Source organism: Rattus rattus, chromosome 6 (genome assembly GCF_011064425.1).
Source record: "Rattus rattus isolate New Zealand chromosome 6, Rrattus_CSIRO_v1, whole genome shotgun sequence".
Classification (NCBI taxonomy): domain Eukaryota; kingdom Metazoa; phylum Chordata; class Mammalia; order Rodentia; family Muridae; genus Rattus; species Rattus rattus.
In genome coordinates this window covers 62,744,344-62,753,226 of record NC_046159.1, presented here as the reverse complement: position 1 = coordinate 62,753,226, position 8,883 = coordinate 62,744,344, and positions in this window count along the sequence as shown.

Below are 8,883 nucleotides of genomic sequence, written 5' to 3'. Positions count from 1 at the left end.
TTCTCTCATGTCAGCCAAAGTAGAAACCAGGAGTGACAGTCAGTTGGAGTGGACATATAGGCTCCTTCTTTGGTCTGCTGCTTTCCAGCTCAACCAAACATGGTTGTCTCTGGCTCATCTAAAATGAGCTGCCTAACTGAGCCTCAGTCTGTGTGTCTACAAAATGGGAGGGTTTAATGTCTGCTACAAGAGCTGTGATTCAAGGACAGCATAAACCAGATAAAATATTAATGTCACAGAAAGCGTTTAGAATATTCTTGTTCTTGTTAGAGTCTGGAAATCTGGGTGTCAACAATTCTCTCTGATCAATGGAATATCCTTGGCAACATGGGAACTCATGCTAACACGGATTTCTTCTTAAGCTCTGTCAATCTTGTACCTTCATTTAACTTGGAGTTCCTTAGGCAGGTGCTGTCACACACATGGGTGCCTGGGGCAGTCCTAGCCTGAGGGCTCATGGCAGTGGACAAGAGCCAACAGATCTGGGTTGGGTCAGGCCATTTGGTCATTCTTACTTTGAAAGGTGGCTGGTTTCCAGGAACCAAAACTGGTTCTCATGAAAATGTGCTTTTGCATTTTAAGCAAGGCTTCAAATAAATATTCTTATCTAAATCATGTCCTTGGGAGAGTGTCTTACCATAGCTTAAGATGTGTCAGGAATTCCTCTTTTGAGATTGCTTTTGTCTAAGTTACATTTTTCTGAATATTCCCAATCTGTTGTCTTATTCTCTGAGCTTTGAAGGAGAGTTTAATTTTAGAAAGCCTTCAAAAATAATTTTGAGAGACATGTGAGAAGGTATAGTCAAATGTAAGTAAGGCATTTAATTTTTTAAGTAAAAATGTTACTTGTGACATTCACGTGTCCTGCTACCCATCAGACTCGGCACGCAACCACTCGGCATGCCTTTGTTGAATGGTAAACACACCAGATTCTACAGGGGCCCACAGACTGGCTCCTGAGGAACCCTGAAAAGAGTTATGGGCAGTGGGGTAGCCTCTTAGGGCTAATAAATCTCATTAATATGCTAGTTGGAAATTTGCTATTTCTACACATAAGATCAAGAAGAAAACGGTAGCAATTCTTTACCCCTTAGTGGCTAAGCCTGGATTGCCTCCAAAGCCACACACTAATCATCAACACTGGACAAAAGCAGATGTTCTTCTAGGGTGGATCATTCATGTTGACAACCCACGGAACATCTAAGCATAGATCCTTAGGAAAGACAGTGCCTAAATAACCCCTTCTTACAGGAGACTGCACGACACTGGCAGTAACCCAGACTTGCCGAAGAGCTGAGGCGCGTGTGCCCGTACCTTCACCTTCGTGCATTTCCGAGTTTGGACTTAAGCAGTCACAGGATGGAGGGCACTGGCTGACCATCAGACCCCTTCATGGTTCTGGTTCTGGTTTTAAAACTCTTACTTGTTTAAAAAGTTTTTTAAAAATGTGTTTATGTGCACTTCATGCATGCCTGGTACCCCTAAAAGTCAAAAGAGGTATGTCTGACCCTTTGGAGCTGGGGTTCTGGAAGATTGTGAGCCACTGTGTGTGTGCTAAGAATCAGGTTCAGGTCCTCTGCAAGAGCAAAAAGTGTTTTTAACTGCTGAGCCATGTCTCCAATCCCACTGGGGAAAACTCCTTACCAGCCACCTCCTGGTCTTTGCTTCTTTGTGTGTCTAACCTGGCTAGGGTAGATTCCCTGCAGCCAAACACCAGGGAAGCGAGGACTACAGATGAAACAAAGCTTTTCAGGGCAGCAGAATCCCAGTTTACACACACACACATACACACACGCATGCACGCACGCACGCATGCACGCACGCATGCACGCACGCACACATACACGCACGCACACACATACACACACATGCACACACACATACACACACACGTGCACACACACACACACACACACACACACACACACACAGAGCAAAACTCAGCCTAAACCCAACTGCTCCTGGCCATGGACCCAGTCCCAGCACACAGGTCATCTGAGGGCATGCTCAGGGCACCTAGCCAGTCACCATGCGGGAAGGAAGCGGCAGTGAATGTCGGCATCCTCGCCAAGCCCTCCACCTTCTGAGCAAGTCCAACCTCCACGCCTTTGTGAGGTAGACCGGGGACCTCACAGGCTCCTTCTAGACCAAGTGGCCTGCTCTAGCCTCAGACACAGCCTTCACAGTGCTGCTGGGGGCAGACAAGGAGCAGTCGTGGATAAGTGGCCAGCCCTGGTCTCTCCTTTCTAAAGCACTAACAGAAACATCAGAATTGCCCTGTTTCCCAGACTCATGATCTCCCTGCTGTTTTCATGAAAACTTGAAGCCTTGTTTTATTTTTATTTATTTTTAGATTTATTTTTATGTGTATGTGGTATTTTGCCTATATGTATACCTGATGTGTGTACAGTACAGTCCTCTCAGAGATCAGAAGCAATCATCAGATCCATTAGAACTGGACTTGCAAGGAGTTGTAAGCCACCATGTGGAACTGAACCTGGGTCCTCTGCAAGTGCATTGACCACTGAGCCATCGCTCCAGCCTCCCAACTCTTTTGTTAAAAATTACATTTCTTGGGCTGGAGAGATGGCTCAGTGGTTAAGAGCACCCGACTGCTCTTCCAGAGGTCCTGAGTTCAATTCCCAGCAACCACATGGTGGCTCACAACCATCTGTAAAGAGATCCGATGCCCTCTTCTGGTGTATCTGAAGACAGCTACAGTGTACTTATATGTAATAAATGAATAAATCTTTAAAAAAAATTACATTTCTTTAGCTTATGTGGGTACTATATCTCATGGATGTGGGGGTGGGGTGCAAAAGTGAAGGTCAGAAGATAATTTGCAGAGGGTGATTCTCTCCTTTTTTATTATGGGTCCCAGGGATTGAACTCGGGCCATCAGGTTTGTTGGCAAGCACCTATTCCCAAAGAGCCATCACACTGGCTGACAACCTTTGCGCTGAAAATCCTGCTACCATTGGCTACCTTGTCCCAATGCTATGTCATGCATGAAGTAACTCTTATTTGGGTCTGCTGTTGGGTCACTCTATGGAGCAGGCTAACCTTGAACTCACAGAGATTCTCCTGCCTCTGTCTCCTGAGTGCTGGGTTTAAAGGTATACACTACTGCCACCACTGCTGGGGGTGGCGGTACGCAGGGCGGGTAGTCTTAGTTCTTTTTGTTTTGAGACAGGGTTTCTCTTTGTAGCCCTGGCTGTCCTGAAACTCACTATAGACCAGGCTGGTTCCAACTCACAGAGATCCACCTGCTTCTGCCTCTCCCATGCTGGGATTAAAGACACACAGCACTGCCACCACCACCAGCAGCAGCAGCAGCACCAGGGGTAGGCTTAGTTTTTAAAGCAGGGAACAGGCTGGAGAGATGGCTCAGTGGTTAAGAGCACTGACTGCTCTTCTAGAGGTCCTGAGTTCAATTCCCAGCACCCACATGGTGGCTCACAGCCATCTGTAATGGGATCTGATACCCTCTTCTGGTGTGTATAGTTACAGTGTACTCAAATACATAAAATAAATAAATCTTTAAAGCAGGGAACTTAGAATAGAGGGATCCAAGGACTTTCCTTGCCTGGTTTCTCACATGCCAGGTTACATCTGCTGGGGATGTTCAGTTGCAGACAATGACTCTCGTGTACTCACATGGGCTCCAAGCCAGACAAGAGAGAATACTGCATTACTACCCCAAAGGTCATTACCACCCCAAAGGTTGTACAGGATGGTCTGACTCTAGACAGCACGACTTACACCTTCCTCACATAAAAGAATTTAGTGCTGGGCAGCACCACCCTGATACTGCGTTTCCCCAGTCAGGGCCCAGGCCGCTCCCATCTCCTGCAGTCCCCTCCTTACAACGTTCTTCATATTCTAAAGCTGTTCTTTAGGGTCGTGAGGATGAGGGTGTCTAGAGGTAGAATCCAAAAGTCCACTCCATTTCCCATTACTCTCTTCTCTTCGCCTTCTTTCTCTGGAGACAGATCTACATGAGTAGCCCAGGCTGATCACCAACTCACTACAAGGCTAAGGATGACCTTGAACTGATCCTCCAGCCTCCACTGCCTGAGTGCTGGGACTCCAGGCACGATCTACCACCCCTGACAGTGTTCCATGCAGGGACTGCACCTACGATCTCGTGCATGTGAGTGCTGGGCACCCTATCAACTGAGCTTTATCCCCAGGTCCCAGGGTGTTCGCTTCTGTCCATCTTAGATTTCTGCTGCGAGCTCTAAGGATCTCCGTCACACGGTCTGGCCCAGGGTGTGCTCACAGTCTTGGGGAAGCAGGCCATAGCATGTGGTGTCAGCATGAAGAGGCAGGAGTGGGCGGACATTCTGTGTTTACTACAGGAGGCCTTCTCGTGCTTGCCTACTTCTCCTTCCCTCCTTTCCTTCCTTCTTCCCCTTTGCCCGTGTTTCCTGGGTTTGTCACTTTGTGTGCTAAGCACTGGGGCTACAAACTGGTGCTTGTGCCTAATCCAGCAATCTTGGCAGAAGGCTGATCTTTTTGAGTGCAAGGCCAGCCACGCCTCCAAAACAAAAACAAGAAAACAAAACACAAAAGCTCTCTTCTCTCTCAGCTCTCAGCGTTCTTGACTCTTTCTTTCTCTTCTTCCCCTTGCCCCACTTTTTCTATGGCAACTTCCCTGGCCTCTGCCCTTGGGGCCAATGAACTCACTCACCCAGAGCAGCTTCCCAATAAACCTGCCTTTGATATAATCGAAAACAAACAAACAAACAAACAAACATGCAAACAGTCTTCTGGGGGCTGGAGAGATGGCTTGGTGGTTAAGAGCACGTGCTAGTGTTCAAGAGGATCAAAGTTCCAAACCTGGCAGCTACATGGCGCTCCCAGCTGTCTGTACCTAGTCTGACCCTCTTCCGGCCTGCAAGGGCACTGCATGTCCTTGGTGCACAGACACCTGTACACAGAATTAAATAAAATACGAATGTTTGTGATGTGTTGTATGTTAATAAAGGTGTGACAAAAGAAGTTTTAATGCAATGGTGAGATAAATGTATCTGATAGAAACACCAAGAGGAGCATCCGAGCCAGCTGTGGTGGGAGGGGCCAAGGCTCTGAAGACTGCTGCTGTGAGGGTGGACTCGGAGGTGGAAGGGGATCCCAGGGGAGTGACAGCTACAACTGCAACCCAAGCAGCTGGCACACAGGAGGACAGGAGGGCTTTGATGACTGTGAAGCTGCTCAGATAACCTCAGCCCAGAGACATGTTCTGGAAGTCCTGAAAAGTCAGATGTGTTTGAGATCTGTGCAAGTTGGGGTTTGTAAGTTATAGAAGGGGAGGGTCTGGGTGGGAATGTGGTTCAGGAGAGCAGATCGATATAAGAAACAGGAAAATGGGAAGTGGCAGATGATTGTCTGGATGGTGGGGATGAGTAGGAGGAGGGGCAGAGGCTCCAAGTTTCGCAGCTGGAATGGCCAGAGGGATGACTGACAGCTGATACCAATGTGTGTGAGCTGCTTTCAGCCACCCAGCCCTCTCTTGCTTGCAGACAAATCCCAGCTTGGGAGTAGGACATACCCCATGCTGTCCTCCTCACAGCTGCTCTGTAGGGTGTGCACATGGGTCCAATTCATTTAGCCCTAGTGAATCACATAGGAACAATCTGTATATAGCTCTAATTAAGCCAAACCAACCAAATGTACATGTCACCCAAGGCCAGGGCATGGTGGTTCATATATATAGTCTCGGCACTTGCAGGAGCTGAGGCAGCGATTTCTCAAGAGTTCAAAGTCAGCCTTGGCTACACTGTGGGCATCATGCCAGTGTTTATAGAGTGGGACCCTCTGTAGCACATACCTGTGAAGGAAGCACTTTTGGAAGCTAGGGTAGTGGATCACAAGTTTGGAGCCTGCCTACACGCTCACGTGCGCGCGTGCACACACACACACACACACACACACACACACACACACATACACACACACACACACGTTATAGCTATTTGCATTCCAGTGGAGAAGCAGTGAATGAACACCCTTCCTGTCTGGGGTATCAGACTCTCTTTGGTTGGAGTCCCACTAGATAGAGGGAGGCCATTCTCTTAGCAGATATTCTGGGTCCTCGTGAGCACCGAGCTCTGAAACTTAAACCTTACAGTAAGTTGCTTCTGTTTGCACTGAAGGACACTGTCTCATTCTTCAGTGGCCGAGCTAAATGCAGGAAATGGGGAAAGCACACATTTTGTTAACAGGACACCGGGTACAGTCAGTAAACCACAACAGAGACTTCTTATAGGCGAGGAGCGTGGTGGTCATTTTGTGGGAGGTAACACTTTAAGTATGTATTTTAAATATTTCCTGTGTATGTGTCAACGTGAGTTTATGGCAACAATAAAAACAAATACATGATCACTCAGAAGGAAGAAAGTCAAGTGAGCCATGGACAGACCAAGGGACACAAACACTTCATCAACCGAGGGGTCAAAAGTGAGTCAGGCCAGCAGGCAGAAGTGAGGACCACTGAGCGGTGACAGAATCCCAGCAAAGGTAAAGGTCCAAAAAGGAGTGAGCCGACAGGGCGGGGTAGTCCTTACTCGACAAGGCAAGTTATTTCCTGCTTGTTTTCCCAGGGACCGTGGCATTTGCATAGACCAGCCTCCCTTACCTGAAGGAAGTTGTCTCCCCTTCCCTTCTGATGTCTGAGAACCTGCACAGCCTTGATCCTGTGTTCACCGCGTCACAATCTGCAAAGCACTGCTATTTTTATGAGTTAATCTGTTACTTAACTCAGAGCTACTCAGCTGTTTAGCTATAACCACAAAAGCCTAAGTGACAAAAATAAAAAGTGGGCTTCGTCAAAGCACGAGGCTTGCGTGCCTCAGTCGATACTACCAAAAAAAACCACAATGCCAGTACTCAGGAGGATAAGGCTATCCCCTGCTACACAGAGTTCACGGTCAGCCTGGTCCCTGTGAGAACCTGTCTCAAAATGGGGGATGGGTAGGGGAGCTGGAAAGATGGCTCAGCACAGCACCTAAGAGCCTCTTGCTGCTCTTACAGAGGACTGGATTCTGGGTCCCAGCACCTTATCAGGTGGCTTAACACCACCTCTAACCCCAGCTCCAGAGATCTGATGCTGGCATCAACAGGTACCTGTACACATACCCAATCCCAGACACACAGGAATACATGCACATCATTAAAAATAAAAATATCTTAAAACAAGACAAAAAAGGCAACAGAATGAGAACTAATCTTGTCATATATTTCTGATAAGAACTGTATACCCAAACTATTAAAAGGACTCTTATAAGTCATTAAGAGGCTAAATCATTTAAGTGAGAAGGCAAACCATGTGAATAGGCACTTTCCTAAGTAAGAGACCAGATGGCTATGACTGGAAAGGTACCTGGCATCATCAGCCTTCTAAGGCATGCTGTCACAGGCACGGTGTGGCAGCCACGCTGTCATAGTCACAGTGAGGCAGGCACGGTGTGACAGACATGCTGTCACAGGCACAGTGAGGCACATCTATGGGCATGAGGCTGGCCAGTGACAATGGCAGATGCCCTTGAATGGATAAACAATGTGTGTCACCACAATGAAGCAAACTCTTGCTTAGTCAGAAGAAGGAAGCGTGGATGCATGCTGCGATCTGCTTGAACCTTTGAACATGAAGCTAAATAACAGAGGTGAGTCACAGAGACTACACACGGGAGAATCTAGTCACGAAGACTCATCCCCACTCGATAGACAGTAGATGCTGGTAGCCTAGGGATGCAGGCACGGACAATTAGGAGAAAACAAGGTATAGGCTTTCTTCTGAAGGGGTGAGAATGTTCTGGAATTTGTGTGAATATACAACCTTATGATTACACAAAGAAAATTCTGACTTGTGAAATTTAACTGGATACGTTTGTTTGCCGTATGTCATAGTTAGCTTTGGCTGTCAACCTGACACAAACCTAGAGAAACCTTGAAGAGCGAATCTCAACTAAGCAACTGACCTGTGGGCATGTGTGAAGCTTGTCTGATTCCTGATTGATATGGGAGAACTCAGCTCACTGTGAGTCTGGGCTGTGTAAGAAAGCTAACTGGCCACGAACCTCCACGCAAGCCAGTAAGCAGCAGTCCTCCCACGGTTTCTGCTCCAAGCTCCCACCGTGTCTTCCCTCCATGATGGACTGTAAGCAGTAAGCTAAAATGAGCCTCCCCTCAAAGTTGTTTACTCCAGCAACAGAAACTTTTTTATTTTTTTAATGTGTGATAAAGAAACTGTTAAATGTGTTGTTGAAAACCTTATGTATTTATTAGTAAAGAACCCAACACTTGGGTTGGGGATTTAGCTCAGTGGTAGAGCGCTTGCCTAGCAACCGTAAGGCCCTGGGTTTGGTCCCCAGCTCCGAAAAAAAGAAAAAGAAAAAAAAAAAAAAAAAGAACCCAACACTTTCTCAAAGCATAAAGGATGGTGAGTCTTGGCACCGTCGCACTCTGTCTTCCGTGCTGTGAGCATCACTCCCTCCTGTTGTCTGAATCTCCCTGCTGAGGTACTGAGGGTAAGCAGAAGGCCAGGACAGCCAACCCTAAACGTCAAGGCTGTTCTCCCCATTTCTGGGCAATCTCTTTAGCTCCAGGACTGGGATTAACTCCCTCATCCCTTCTCAGCATCGGGAACAGTGGTTACAAAGAGCTAAAGAAGCTGCTTGGGGCATGCACTCATTTCTCCATTCTGGGGGGCACAAACTTCATGCAAGGCAGGGCTTGGCTGGCTGGTAGCTCTGGGGCAGTCCTGCCCTGGACTGTCAAAAGGGAATGTGATCACACAGGAGTGCTGGTGAAGAGAGGCCTGACTTTTCTTAGGTGAAAACTGGTATCTACTACAGATATGAGAGCAAGTGTTAATAACTA